The sequence below is a fragment of the Musca autumnalis genome, unplaced genomic scaffold (genome assembly GCF_047663935.1).
Source record: "Musca autumnalis isolate F117 unplaced genomic scaffold, ASM4766393v1 scaffold_3, whole genome shotgun sequence".
NCBI lineage: Eukaryota > Metazoa > Arthropoda > Insecta > Diptera > Muscidae > Musca > Musca autumnalis.
This window is the reverse complement of record NW_027411866.1, coordinates 77,740,434-77,756,617: the sequence shown is the minus strand read 5'-3', so window position 1 is coordinate 77,756,617 and position 16,184 is coordinate 77,740,434. Positions and strand designations below refer to the sequence as shown.

The following is a 16,184-nucleotide window of genomic DNA, read 5'->3' as shown; positions in this document are numbered from 1 at the left end:
CCCTCTTTCTTTCCGCAACCATTGCCATGACCAAATCACAGACTGCCTGCCTGCCTCTATGTCTGACTTTGTCACAGCAAACATAAGAATGACACTCGAATTTTTTGAACGGAACTAAGAAAAAATTGTATGACATCGTGAATGAAGTGCATAGTTATGGAAGACTGAAACAACAATAACAAGAACAACAGGAACCATAAATAAACTACAATCCAACATGGTTATGATGAACTCCAAATTCTGGCATTTTACGAGTCTTCTTTGAGGAACCGTTATAACCACGTCCCACTGTATTCTCAATAAAAATTGTGTTTTTATGAGAAAATTATTTATGGTTGTCGCATAATATTATCTGTGTGTATGTCCGTCTGTTTGTGTTGTTAATTTGGATTTATTTTTGGGCTTTATTGTTGCACAATAAATGCATAATGCAGGCAACTGCGGCTGCAATAACAACAAAAACAACAACTGTACAAATATTAAACAATATAATAAACAATTTATTTATTAGCATATAGCCGTTTATATTTGTTGATTTACTTAAATAAGCCGGAAATCTTAAAAATTTGCCTTTGAGTGTTGGTAGCTTTGTCTGGCGACGGATTTGGGTTTCAAAAGTGAAACAACTTCACTTCATTTTTTAGTTGATTTGTTTATTCTCAAAGTAAAGTTTTACAGAACAAATTGCAAGAGGGCTGAATATACAACAAGTTTGATAAAATGTTCTACAACCGTGGACTGTAAAGATTGAATGAGGCAAATAAATGATAAACATGAGAGCGGCGGACTCCCCTTTTAAGGGTTAACTAGATTAAGTAAATTATGTTTTTGTGCATTTGTAGTGGACAACTGTCGACATACATACACACATACATAAATATATATGTATATGTATGTATGTATGTCTGAAGAATGAGTAGGTTGTGTTCGTTATTATTCTTTGTATTTCAAAACATTTAACCGAAACATGCCTACTCAATTTCCCCCTATATTCATTCATTCCTTTAACATTCACAGACATCAGTTCAGCCTTTGAGACCCAGAGATTTTAAGCCCGACAGAAATAAAGATTCCTCATAAAAGATCTTATTCAGCCCGGCTGAATTAAAGATTTCCTATGGAAACTTTTATTCAGCCCGGCTGAATTAAAGATTTCCTATGGAAACTTTTATTCAGCCCGGCTGAATTAAAGATTTCCTATGGAAACTTTTATTCAGCCTGGCTGAATTAAAGATTTCCTATGGAAACTTTTATTCAGCCCGGCTGTATTAAAGATTTCCTATGGAAACTTTTATTCAGCCCGGCTGAATTAAAGATTTCCTATGGAAACTTTTATTCAGCCCGGCTGAATTAAAGATTTCCTATGGAAACCTTTATTCAGCCCGGCTGAATTAAAGATTTCCTATGGAAACTTTTATTCAGCCCGGCTGAATTAAAGATTTCCTATGGAAACTTTTATTCAGCCCGGCTGAATTAAAGATTTCCTATGGAAACTTTTATTCAGCCCGGCTGAATTAAAGATTTCTTATGGAAACTTTTATTCAGCCCGGCTGAATTAAAGATTTCCTATGGAAACTTTTATTCAGCCCGGCTGAATTAAAGATTTCCTATGGAAACTTTTATTCAGCCTGGCTGAATTAAAGATTTCCTATGGAAACTTTTATTCAGCCTGGCTGAATTAAAGATTTCCTATGGAAACTTTTATTCAGCCTGGCTGAATTAAAGATTTCCTATGGAAACTTTTATTCAGCCTGGCTGAATTAAAGATTTCCTATGGAAACCTTTATTCAGCCCGGCTGAATTAAAGATTTCCTATGGAAACTTTTATTCAGCCCGGCTGAATTAAAGATTTCCTATGGAAACTTTTATTCAGCCCGGCTGAATTAAAGATTTCCTATGGAAACTTTTATTCAGCCCGGCTGAATTAAAGATTTCTTATGGAAACTTTTATTCAGCCCGGCTGAATTAAAGATTTCCTATGGAAACTTTTATTCAGCCCGGCTGAATTAAAGATTTCCTTTGGAAACTTTTATTCAGCCCGGCTGAATTAAAGATTTCCTATGGAAACTTTTATTCAGCCCGGCTGAATTAAAGATTTCCTATGGAAACTTTTATTCAGCCCGGCTGAATTAAAGATTTCCTATGGAAACTTTTATTCAGCCCGGCTGAATTAAAGATTTCCTATGGAAACTTTTATTCAGCCCGGCTGAATTAAAGATTTCCTATGGAAACTTTTATTCAGCCCGGCTGAATTAAAGATTTCCTATGGAAACTTTTATTCAGCCCGGCTGAATTAAAGATTTCCTATGGAAACTTTTATTCAGCCCGGCTGAATTAAAGATTTCCTATGGAAACTTTTATTCAGCCCGGCAGAATTAAAGATTTCCTATGGAAACTTTTATTCAGCCCGGCTGAATTAAAGATTTCTTATGGAAACTTTTATTCAGCCCGGCTGAATTAAAGATTTCCTATGGAAACTTTTATTCAGCCCGGCTGAATTAAAGATTTCCTATGGAAACTTTTATTCAGCCCGGCTGAATTAAAGATTTCCTATGGAAACTTTTATTCAGCCCGGCTGAATTAAAGATTTCCTATGGAAACTTTTATTCAGCCCGGCTAAAATAAAGATTTCCTATGGAAACTTTTATTCAGCCCGGCTGAAATAAAGATTTCCTATGGAAACTTTTATTCAGCCCGGCTGAATTAAAAATTTCCTATGGAAACTTTTTTCAGCCCGGCTGAATTAAAGATTTCCTATGGAAACTTTTATTCAGCCCGGCTGAATTAAAGATTTCCTATGGAAACTTTTATTCAGCCCGGCTGAATTAAAGATTTCCTATGGAAACTTTTATTCAGCCCGGCTGAATTAAAGATTTCCTATGGAAACTTTTATTCAGCCCGGCTGAATTAAAGATTTCTTATGGAAACTTTTATTCAGCCCGGCTGAATTAAAGATTTCTTATGGAAACTTTTATTCAGCCCGGCTGAATTAAAGATTTCATATGGAAACTTTTATTCAGCCGGGCTGAATTAAAGATTTCATATGGAAACTTTTATTCAGCCGGGCTGAATTAAAGATTTCATATGGAAACTTTTATTCAGCCGGGCTGAATTAAAGATTTCATATGGAAACTTTTATTCAGCCCGGCTGAATTAAAGATTTCATATGGAAACTTTTATTCAGCCTGGCTGAATTAAAGAATTCCCACAGAAAATTAAATTAGGTTAGTTAAATATATTTCAAGAGTCCCCACACCCTTCCTTTGTATGAAACCACTACAACCACTGTCTGTGTGTCTGTCAATTTTCCAATAGCAATAAATACATTTTCCGTTCCGTATCTCATTAAACCGATCCATTTTAATTTGATTGTCAGTTTTCGGTCGACATTAATTTATTTATTAAGTCCGTTTTGTTAACAATTTGTTGAGTGTTAAATGATGGTGGCCCGTAGAGGTGGGAAAACCTCACACACACACTTTGAATGGGTATGTGGCCAACAACATTGTTACATGGTTAATAGCCACACTTATGGGTCTCACCAGCCAACAATCGGCAATTTTCAAGAAAGAAAAAAAGTGGTGTGAATGACAATTTTTTGTTGTGTTGTGTCCCTCTGTCTGTCCGTCTTAAAACAATTGATAAGAGGCGGTTGTTAAGAATAAAAACACAAGACAATGCAACAATAAAAGACAATGGTAGCAACAACAACAACAATAAGAGCGTTGCAAGAGCTTCAAAAGAATAAGCCGGCTCTATGTACGACATGTCTGCCACATTGTCTTTTAACCTAACAATGTTGTTGTTGCATTTATTTAGGTCTCTGTATTCTAACCAGTGTTGTTGTTAATTGTTATTGTTGTTGTTATTGCCGCTGTTATTCGCACCAGGCACGTGACCCGCAGACCTAATAAACAAAATAATATAACCACCAGCCCACCACCACTCGGACAGCTATCATTGTTTCAGCCACAACAATGGAGTTTAAAACCTGACTCAGTTTTATTTGGCTAAAAAAGCCAGCAGTAAAAACAATAACCCCGTGAAATTTTGGGCTTAAACTAGAACAGGGAAAATTGGGAAGGGTCGAGATGAAAAAGATAAATTCTTATATGTATTTTTCGGAAGCTGAACCGAAAAATTTATGTATATGACCAGGAAGTCAACTCTTAGGCATATAATCTGGCAGACGTTAATAGGGAAACAAATGTCGCCTTGTCGTACACTCAATGTCCTTCACAATCCTCCTCGCTTTCGTGGCAACTCCCAAACAAAACTAATTCAATTGTTTTGTTCAGTGTAGTTCGTAGATTTGTTTTGTAGTCCTACTTAGCATGTTGCTTAAAATTTTTGTTGCTGTTATACAAGCAACGACAAACAATTTTTATTCATGCGTTTTAATGAATGATTACCAACCCCACTCAATTTTAGAAGAGGGAGCAAGCAACAACAATAACCAGCTAAAAGAGTGTGCCGTTTTGACTTTGAACGGAAAGCGTGAATGACCAGAGTTATCTACTCTGGCATTGAGTTGCACACGGGAAAGGTTACGATGGATGCTGGAGTATTCATAACGGTCGAATGAAACCATATTCAGCCGGGCGGAATAAGAGTTTCCCTATAGAAAACACTATTCAGCCGGGCTAAATAAGAGTTTTCCGTATAGAAAACCTTATTCTGCAGGGCTGAATAAGACCTATAGAAAATCCTATTCAGCCGGGCTGAATAAGAGTTTTCCCTATAGAAACCTCTATTCAGCCGGGTGAATAAGAGTTTTCCCTATAGAAAACCCTATTCAACCGGGCTGAATAAGAGTTTTCCCTATAGAAAACCCTATTCAGCCGGGCTGAATAAGAGTTTTCCCTATAGAAAACCCTATTCAGCCGGGCTGAATAAGAGTTTTCCCTATAAAAAATCCTATTCAGTCGGGTAAATAGAAGTATTCCTAGGGAAAACACCTAATTCCTATGGGCAAACACTTATGCTTAGTTTACATTTGGCGTCGTTTCGTGATTTCGAAGGCGTTTCGTGGTTTCGCGCGGAATCAAGCAAAATTTATCATGATTTCGCATACAAAAATGAAATCCTCTCATTTCGTGATTTCGGCGAAATCAACATCGAAATCACAGTACACAAGATATACAACCCTGCTTTTGCCTAAAAAAGTACCAAAAGTTGCAACACTTTTCACGTATCATAATAAATAAGGTAGATGGTCAATTGCTGCAACAAAAAATGTTAGTATAAAAATTTGTAAACAATGTGACAAAATTATTAAATTACTTTGTTACAATGATATTTCTTATTGTGTTCCCGTACTTTTTAATGGTAATGTTAGAAAAAAGAGCGAATTGTAAAAACTTGCTTCCCCATACAAATTTCTTAAAAAATACGGAAACGGAAAAATGACGGAAATTGCAAAAACTCCAGCATAAATATCAAAATCAACGTATCGGCTTCATATTAGATGCCAATGAACATGCTTGCTGCTAGTTTCTACTAGGCCAAAATTGTATGGCAGAAAACAGGAGAAGAGGGTGTTATTCGTCGCTATTTTTGTTAAAAGAGAAGTGCAAGTCTTGCTAGATTTCGGAGTATGAGTACGCATTTTTAGCACTAAACGGGAAAACTACTGCAAATACTAATATTGTGCAGGTTCTGAGCACAACTTTTATCTATCAAAATTTATTATAACGATGTCTCAACGATAAAATCATTTGTTTATTTTTTTCATTTGTTAGTACTATACACAATTTATACGATATATAGATATTTTTACGATAATTTTTCGAATAAAGTTGTAAAGTTCTATATTGTCGTATATTTTTAATGAATAATTCAATTTACAACAACTTGTTTTGAAAATTCATGTTCAATTAGCTGCGCATATGCATCTACCTTGATCATTGTGATATGTTTGAAATCAACAAAAAAATAAGTGTAAACACCGGGGTGTATTTCAGGATTTCGTGAAATCCAGTGGATTTTGGAACGCAAGTATAAACTTGGCATTATTCTGCAGGCTGAAGAGAAGTTTTTGTATAGAAAACAACTATTCAGCCCGGCTGAATAGGGTTTTCTATAGGGAAAACTCTTATTCAGCCCGGCTGAATAGGGTTTTCTATAGGGAAAACTCTTATTCAGCCCGGTCAGAAGTTTTCTCGTAGATAAATCTATTCAGCTAGGCTGAATAGACGTTTTGTTATAGAAAACCCCTATTCAACTAAGATGAATTGTAAGATAAATTCAACGAAGTTATGAAAAATAATTTAGAAGTTTATAGAACAGGTATTCAACTTTGCTGAATTAAGTGTTCAATATTATTTCTTAATTCAGCTATGCTGAATTGAAATCAAGGGTCATAAAAGAAATTTAAAACCTTTTGTGTAATGATTTTACGTTAAAAATTAAGGTATTCAGCTTTGCTAAAATGATGTTTTTTAGCTAAACTAAATTATGAGAAAAAAATCTCATAAGCCAAATCTTAACTTATTATTCATCTTTGCTGAATTATGTTTTCAGTATTATTTCACTATTTCACCACTCAACATAGCTGGATTGCATTTTCAATACTATTTCTTTATTCAGTCTAGCTGAATTACAAGCAAAGGTTGTAAAAGGAACAACCCTACTGAAAACTGGCTTATATTGGTTTTATTGTTTTCTAATGAATTCAGCTAAGCGGAATTATGAGTTTAAGACATAAAATGTATAGAAACTAATTTATAATTTATTATAAAATGTATTCAGCTTCCCTCCCGAAAACTGGGTTTTCATTAAAAATGACTTATTCAGCTCAGCTGAATTGAGGTTTTATAGTTTTTTTTTAAATCCAGCACAGTTGAATTCAAATTTCACGAGTTATTTTGTAATTCAGCGGAATTGCCAGTTAAGTTTCTAAAATAACTGAAAACTAGTTTGAAATTGAGATTCTTATAACAATTTCGTAATTCAGCTCAGCTGAATTGCATCTAAAAGTAAAATTTTGGTTAAATTTTTAGGAATTTCACTGTAAAGAGTGCTTCTTCTTAAAGTAAAACATTTTTTCGTCAAGGTAACCATACTATTTTGTAATTCAGCGAATCGGCATCGCTTTAAAATATAGAAAACATTAAATTTTTAAAATAATTTTAATATATTTTGAACAAATTCTGCTTAGCTGAATTGCATGAAAATTATATAAAATGCTAACATAAAGTCATACAAGTCAATAATTTACAATTCAGCTCGGCTGAATTACAACTAAGGGTAAATTATTGTTACATTTATAGGTTGAACACTCTAAGCGTATTATTTCCTAAATTCAGCTAAGCTGAATAGAACATTTCGTATTTCTGCTATGCTGAATTGTTTAAAAATAAAGAAAACATTTATATTTTTATTTTTTAAATAAATTCAGCCCAGCTGAATTGCATGGAACTGCTATAATATGCAAACATTAAGTAGTAAGAGTCAATATTTTACAATTCAGTTCAGCTGAATTGTGTATTGTAGTGGATTTTAAAGGACATTTATAGGTAATTCACTTTAAAATACGCTTATTATCAAATTATAATTAATTTTGCTAAGCTGAATGTATAATTTTGCTATTCAGGTAAGCTGCTAAGCTAAAATTTTGAGATTTTTAAGCAAATTTTTACATCTGAATTGCAAAAAAACGTAAATTGTATATAAATTCAGCTGTGATAAATTTAATAATTTAACATTTCAGATTAGCTGAATTACATTTAAATGAAGGGAGTTTTAAAATTTCATTAATTTTTAAGGGGATTATTCCACTTTGGATGGAATCAACTGTGCTGAATTGAGGTTAAGCTGAATAAAAATAGAAATTAGGACGGTTTTAAGGAAGTTTATATGAAATAGGCCACATTGTTTTTCACATAACCTCCTGGTTCCACCACTTATTCAGCTAGTCCTTAGTTATATTATTTTGTGCCCATGATCTTTTGTGCTTGCGTTACATATGTTTCGTACATTTCTGCCCAGTATATGCGAATGTGTGTAAATATGTCTACACACTAACAACACAAAAATTAAAGAAAAACATTGTGGTATAAACACGTTCTGGCTGGTTTCCGGCATGAGTAGGTTTCATTCACAAAATTCATATTGAACATTATACATGTGTACGTACATACGATCATAGTTAGTTGTCTAGTCGATGTTATCGTTGTTAGTACTGCAGCAACAGATTTCTGTGACTATGTGACGACGATACTTTGCCGCTTAGATAAATTGTTCCAAGTTTCTTATACAATGTTGTGGCGGTTCGTTATGTAAAATGCTTTGGGTAACATAATATTCTGGAATTCGTAAAATGTTTCTAGTCTGCATACATGGTATTGATGGCATTCCACTCCTCTCCACGCCAATCTTGGCGGTATTTGATATCTGATGTTACACATAACCCCCTCGTAGTTTCTGAGCGTTCGGTGCACATTAATGTGATTAATGATGACATTTGCCGGTTAAATAATTGTCAATAAGTATTGCGTTAAACTCTTTCACCATCATCAGCGCTGGCTGAGATTTATAGCAAAGTGACCGTGGAACGTGTTCTACACTTAGATTAGTCGGTAGTTCGTTCCATTTAGGTGAATGGGCGATGAGTGAAAAAAGGAAGTGTACGTTATCACGTTTATACGTGTGCGGACATAAAATGTTTAGAACTTTGGGTGACAATTGTCAATGTTTGGAATATATTTTCTCCCTCTTTTACTATTGCTCTCACTCCTCTTTTCCCCTTTGATTTTAACTAGAGTCCAAGGTATCGCTGAGCCAACATACATACAGGAAGTTGGTGTTTATTATAAATTAGTTGTGTGTAAATATTGTTTTGTTTATTTATGTGACTTATTTTTGTTATTATTTTTGCTTAGTTCTAGTTGTTGTTGCTTTTCCATAAATTTTAATTAATATTTTTCTATTTTATTCTTTGCAGGTAATAAATCGTAAAATTTTGAGGCGTTGATTTTTTTATGAAAGGTAGGAAGAAGAAAATTTATGACAAATAATTTATTGGGAAAGTAATGATGGGGAAATAAATGACTGGACCACACTATGAGCCTGAGGAAGCAATCAAGTAAGCGATATTAAAATAAACCAAAAAAAGTTAACTGTCTTATAGTACGTTTAGACTATGCATGATTTACCACATAAGTTGTCATTTTCATAAAACATTTGTCAAATTAATCGAGATAATGCTCTTAATCATCGTATGAGTGTATAGTCTAAACCAAGCTTTAGCAGTTTGTTGTTCTACCACATGTTGTTAGTTTGTAATTTAATATCCCGCAATTTACATTTGTTTTTCTTAATGAATTTTGTAAAAAAAAACATATCCCCAATTTGGCCATATTGTGAAATACATATTTGTTTGCGAATTTATTTGAAAATTTGATATTTACCGCATGTTTTGTGGCACACTTTACAATTAATGAAGGTGACACATTCCTCGCAGGCATAAAGCGCACGCTCTGCTGACTATAATCAATTTGAAATGTAAAATTATTACGAGTTATATCTGGCCAAGCCGAAGCAATCACTATAATTAACTAAATAACGTTAATTATAATTTGCATATAGTTGTTTTTGTGCGGCCGCCCCTAAGGCATTTTCATGTTTTCATTCAAATACATATTTGACAAAACATTGATGGAATAGCGTTGTCAGGTGAAATATTTGTTAAAGAAACTCGGGAAAAATATATATTTAAATAACGTTTTAATGGACAAAGGTGAATAGATACACACACACATTTATATACCAATACCGCAATAAAGAAGAAGTAAGTTCGAGTTCCAGACAAGACAATATCAGATGACGGTGGTTAAACCCATCAATGTAATCTTTGGTTGAGTTTCCAGATTCTTATTATATCATGTCACTTCTTTGCAAACGGTGTCATTCTATGTTTGTCACGCAGTTCGGGTTAGGTGTTAAAAATGAGGACACATATCATTAAGCACATGCAGCAACGTTTGGTTGATATTTTCCTTATCCTTTTGTCTATTAACCCCACTTTAATAAATCTATTCTTTAGAATTTTCTCAACAATGCACAGTGGTGGCACTTACATGTGAAGGTGTGACAAAAATACTTCTAGATAATATATCGAACTGAAATTTTTATTACACTAACAAAAATACTGGTCGTGGGTTCGGTTCCCAGATCAGGCAATATCAAAATTTCAACGGTGGCAAAATATCCCTCATTGATGTTGGCGACATTTCCTGAGTATTTCAGCCTTGTAAAACTTCTCTACAAGTGGTGTCTTAGGACACGCCGTTCGGACTCGGCAAAAAACAGTAGGTCCCATATCATTGAACTAATCTGAATCAGGGTGCACTCATTGATTTAAGAGAAGTCTCCCTTATCCCATTTGGGATGTTTGTGGAACAATTATAACAAAAATATTGTAGTCCTAGGTCCAAGTTTTCGCGTGGCTCCCATATAACGAATCACTCTGAATTGACGTATTTTACGTTTACCAGCACATTATATAATTGTTCCACAAACATCCCATACGGGACATGGGAGACTTCTCCCAGCACATTGTTCAATCGAATTTGCTGCAATTCTGTACCAGTAGTTCTTATTGCGTAAGAGACCCCCCGCGAAAAATGTTTCCTTTTTGGCCCATGATTTGGTATACTCTCATACGATTTATATCTCGATTTATTTCGGCAGATGTTAACCAAATATATAAACCCAATGGGTTTTAATAATTAACTAAGAGTTCAGAAAACCACCTTATAAAACCAAAACCTTTTATTTTTCTTTCACGAGTTTTCAGTGAGACTCCAAGTTACCATGAGAAAAGAAATCACTAATAGATAAAAAACCTTATATTGAATATAAATGTAAGAAAGCATAATAAAAATACTTAAAAATATTCTAAAAAGTATAAATTTAGCATCTAAAAACAGAGTTAATTTTTTGGCCATAACTGCCAAAACCGCAAATGTCCGCAAAAGGTCTAAACAATTTTGAAATCTAAAGCCAAATGTTGGTACTAGTGGCGATTCTTGCATATGCTTGGAAAGTAACTACAACTTTAAAAGAAATCCATACATGTATATTAAATATTTTCATTCAATTGGAGCTTAGACAATCTACTAAAATATTAAACTTAAGTTAAGGCGTGAATAATAGCCCTTGGTTTCAGAAACTCGCTCTATATATAACTATTTTCTTCTCATTTTTAAACATATTTTTCTCACGGCGGAACTGTCCTTCTGGGTTCTTATTATACTCACCAAGGCCTTTCTTCCCCAACAGGAATTTTCCGTGCCCCAGACTCTCACCTGCATTTTGTTGCACAGTGATATTTATCGCAACCACTTCTTCTTTGGTAAAGTATTTGGAGTAGATATGCTTCAAAAAGTCAGTTCACATTTCTTTAAATGGCGCCCAACGTGGGAAACTTCTGACTATGGTACATGTTTTGGTACAATTTCTGAGAGCTTCAAGTGGTGTTGTTGTTGTTGTAACAGCATATGATATATTTGTACGTTCGTGATTCTGCTTAATCTGACTCTGGGTCTGTCTCCAGTTCTGGAAATGTGGCTGCATCGATGGGTTGCAACCACAAAGCTACTGGAGTTAGTTGAGTAGGACTGTCACAGCGGTTGAAAAGGTGCAGTGTGCATATGTTATGATCTCAATGCGGTCTGGAGGGACTGGAATACAGGAGAGTTAGAGTTTAAACAGTTCGGGAGATAACACCCCACCTTGGGGAAATCCCTGCCTCACTCTACGGTAACGACCTACATTTTTTTACGTTTTAAAAAAGTTCAAATTTTGTTTTGAGATGCAGTTCTGGCTAACTTCTGTGCTCCTGAATTCGAAGAACGACTGGCACCCAAGCATATTATTGATTATCCAAAGTTTCAAACTTGGCAGGAGGGTAGTCTGCTCAATGTCCTCAAACAGCATGGAGTGCTTGAACACATAAAAGGCTCTTGATAAGTGGAGCGCCACCATCACTGTCCTATAGCACGGCTAGCTCTGGTTAAGTTCTCGACTAATATGTTTGGAGGTGGCATGCAGCGCTTTTGTCGAGCGGTACTGCTTACAGAAACCATGATGATGATCAGCAACTGGATAGCTATTTCTAGCGAAAAGTCAAGGGTCTTTGCTACGGGTGAGAAAAGCGAAATCAGCATGGAGCGGGATCACCCTGTCTATTTTTCAGACTGCTAGAACGATGTGGGTGGCTTGCGACAGGTTGAGAACTTTGGTGAGATACTCGACTCCTGGCACATCCAGCTGTTTCAGCATTACCATGGAGATCCCATCAGGGCCAAACGTTTTGGACGATTTAGTAGTCCTGATGACATTTGTAACATCCTCCACTGTAAATTGTGTTAGTTCCTCCTCTGCAGGAAGAGATCTAATGCGACGTAGTACTCTTCTCTTTGCCCTGTCACTCGCGGAGTGCTTGATTAAAATAACTTGCGCACCTCTTCGACTCAATCAGCGTAACGTAGCCAAACGTGACTGATGTCCCATCTTCCATTTTCCAGGGTTCGAGAGTGACTTAACCCTTGCTCACAATTCACTTATTCCGAGTCCAATCTTGCAACTCTTCAGAAGATTTAACCACTTGTTCCGCTTATGCTCACAGACCAACCTAGTAACTTCAGCTCCCTGACTCTGGGTTCACTGGGGCTGGGACGACGAAGCTAATCACGTTTAGTTGTTGATCTCGTCGTATCTGCTGGAAAGTTTGGCCTTACTATGGGTTCCGACCAGCAGGTATACGGCGAGCGGCTGCAGCACTGATGATGTCTCGGAACGTCATTTCTGTTACCCGAACATCAAATGGGTTGGGCAGATCTCTGAAGCGGTGATAAGCGAACTCTCTGAAACTCGCCCAATTAGTTTTCCCAAGATTGATGAAAGTGCAGCGTTCAGAGGAGATGAAACCGGGATGTTTGCTGATGGAGACAATTATGGAGAAATGGCCTGATCCGAGAGACCAGGTGACATGACATGCAAAACGTAGAGCTATCAATCTGCTCAGCCAGCGATATACAACTCTAATTATTTCCGAGGTCCATGGCATTCGATGGGCATTAAGACCAAGACCAGATTGTTATGACATTCCCTAAGCTGGCTAATGTCGAGCCTATAACCTGGAATACAGCTATTTGTGGGCGGGATGTTTACCTTCAGCAGACCTGTCTACTACCCCCATACATTCCATGCACGGGCCATTAGAGCCAGGCTCAAGCGAGATAGATCTGTATTGAACAGAAATGTGCGATATAAAAGCTATTTCCCGCCTACACTTCTGGTGCGGATTTTCCTCCGTCCCGGCAAGGACATTCCGGGCTCCCAATACAAAAAACAATACAAATACAAACAAGTGTACACTGAGGTGGCAGCTGCAACAAGTTTTTGGTTCCCGGTCAATCCGGTATCGAAGAACGCGCCGCCGTGGGATTGGCTTTTCTATGGTCAGAAGGTCTTCTAAAAGTCTTGTCTAGTCAAAAGTTCTTCTATGAACAGAATGCATTTTTCTTGCCTTGTCGGCTCAAACCATGGTGCAACATTGCACGGGAGCAGAGATACCATGTGTCGACCAGAGCCTCCTTGGGATAACTTACAGCGCTGCTAGAGTGGCTGTCCTCCACAGAGCTTTCAGATCTATCCCCAAGGTGGCAATTTGAAGATCCACTTCACTTCCTCCTGGTAGGAGGATGGGGTCTATCTTTCTATCTGACTTCGTAGTCAACACTACTTTACTGAGGGGTTTACCTCGTGGTTGAATGTGAATTCAGGGTCCAAGACGCAAATGCTAAGGTTCGCACCACGGTGACAATGATATGAATGGTGTACTGTCTTATATTTTACTTTGGAAGCCACAGTAGACAAGAAATAGAGTATCTATTTTGTAACTTCCACCGTGGAATGAGAATACCTAAGAAATGTTAGCCCACATGCGTCGCAGTGGTGATGAAATGAATGGTTTCTTTATTTAGAAAATCTGTGCGGCACCACTTTTTACTGCGTTAAATTTGCGCTGCAAAGATTAGATAGATATTGTTTTTTTGTCGACTCTAACGTAGAATATATTCAGGAAATGTAAGCCATAACTGCGTTAAAATTTAAGTTGGGCGCCACGAGTTAAAAATTACCATTTTCTTAGTTAACTAGGCTTTATAGACGGCTTTAGGTTCGGACCATTATTTCATGTCGCCTGAAGTTCGTGACAAAACGTTTTTTTCGATTTCTCGCTGTTTTAATGATTTAAGGCCCTCTTTCCAAATAAAAAACTCGAGATTTTTCTCATTCAATTTATAGAACCCCACTAGTCGAAATTTCCAAATATATAGCCATGTTTTGGTATGGTCCCTTCTAAGGATATTTGTCAATTGTGAGGGTTTCAAAGGTTTTCAAAACAATTTTCCACATGATTTTGCTTGAAATCGACATTTATTTATTGCTCAAATTATCCTTATCACTTATCTTTTAACCTTCTATATTCTGTTACAAGAGAGCACGGGGCTAATATCGGATGTGTTCATGATGTTACGTTTTATATTCCTTTATTTGTGTGTGTAAATGTGTGTACTACACTGCACAATGCAACCAAAGATGCTTTTGCTATATAAAAGTCATTTGATATCGTGCAATTGTGTCACGCCTCTGTGGCTTAAGGCTGCTGCTGCTACTCTACTCATATGGATAGGTGGAAAGATGGATGGATGGTTGGTTGGCTAGTTGGTTGTTTGGATGAATGAGTGGATGTTAGTAGTGTCGATGGCAATGCTGTTGTCGTTGTTATTGTTGTAGTCATTGTAGTTTGTTCTTATTTTAGTATTTTTGTACTTGACAGCCAACAAAACATTGCAAGTTTAGGCCAATTGAACAATACAACTCCGAGACACATAATAGCCAAGTGACTTTGAGTATCTGTATATATGTGACTGCCAGTCTTTACGTCTGTTTATTGGACTGTCTGTCCGTCTGTCGTCTTAATGTAACATATATGACTGTGACTCTTTATGGCCTTTAATTTAAAAGTTTCACCTACAAAACACACATGACGAGCAAAGCATATTTTGCTGTTGTTGTAAACATTCTTAACAAAGGATGCTACAGAATTTTTTATAGTGGAACAGCGGCAGCACCAGCTTCAGAACATAAGAAAATGTCACGCTTTAACACATCTCTTTAAGAAAAAAATACATAACAACAAACATGATGCTGCACATGACGACTGCTACTTAAATGATGATGATCATGTTGATGCTACTAATGATGATGATGATAATATGTTGCTTTGGTGTAGTTTTGTCATAATGATGAAGGTACAAATGCTGTGGCATCTATGTCGCCTTTTAAATGACTTGGTTGGCTGACTGGCTGGATATGTATGGCTGGTTGGCCACTTGAGAAATAAGGTCTTTTTCCTATTGTCATACGCTTGTCATTTCCTCTGTTACACTTTTGAGTTTTAGTATGTTATTTCTTTACTGATGTTGTTGTTGGATGTTTTGCTTTGGAGCCATGGCGATAGCATCACCAAAATCAACCAACAAACTCAGTGACTGACTTGGCTGACAATTAGTAAACAGAGTTTGTTAAACATGAATAGGCTATTTGTGTCTCTGTGTGTAACAATTACAAGTTTTACGTTCGTCAATTTTATTAATGTAGCATTCCAAAGAAAGCACGTAATTCCTCTACGTCAGCACTAATCCCAACACCTATGGGAAGCCAATCAAATTCTTGGGGAAACGGGTATTTTTCGAGCTTGTATGGGAAGATTGGTAGACAAATTTCTATTGGAAAGTAGGATACTGTTTTAACTGCTAGGCTAGGACATCGTCGTCAGCACATACATGATATTTTTCGAACACCCTAAACCACTCAGAACTATGTAACTTAATAAACGAAGACTCCATACATATGGATTCGTCATACTGTGGTTAAGATGAATTTCATTAAATCTTTAAACAAATTCGATAGGTTTGTGTGTGTTTAATACGACCCAATAGCTTTTCAAGTTGTAAAATTTATTGCAAATCTCAAACTTCTTTGGGCGCCAATATTAAAACTCCGACCCACAAATCAGAAATTTCAGACAAGTCCATAAGTGTGGTCGTTCCATGCTCGGTGTGAGCTTAGGAAGAACTTGAACAGTCAGAGACCACGTTGGCCGCCATTTA

General features: G+C 36.3%; 1 protein-coding gene across 6 annotated transcripts in view; it reads left to right on the top strand.

Moving 5' to 3' along the window:
- The window catches only part of pigs (GAS2-like protein pickled eggs), a 418,326-nt gene that overhangs the window by 137,467 nt on the left and 264,675 nt on the right, over positions 1-16,184 (top strand). For 2 of the 6 annotated variants that reach the window (XM_073971919.1, XM_073971918.1), the window contains exon 2: positions 8,989-9,085. The exons of the other annotated variants lie outside the window; for them this stretch is intronic. The gene's annotated coding sequence lies outside the window, so the exon portion shown is untranslated. The remainder of the gene's footprint in view (positions 1-8,988; positions 9,086-16,184) is intronic. 6 annotated transcript variants of the gene reach the window in all.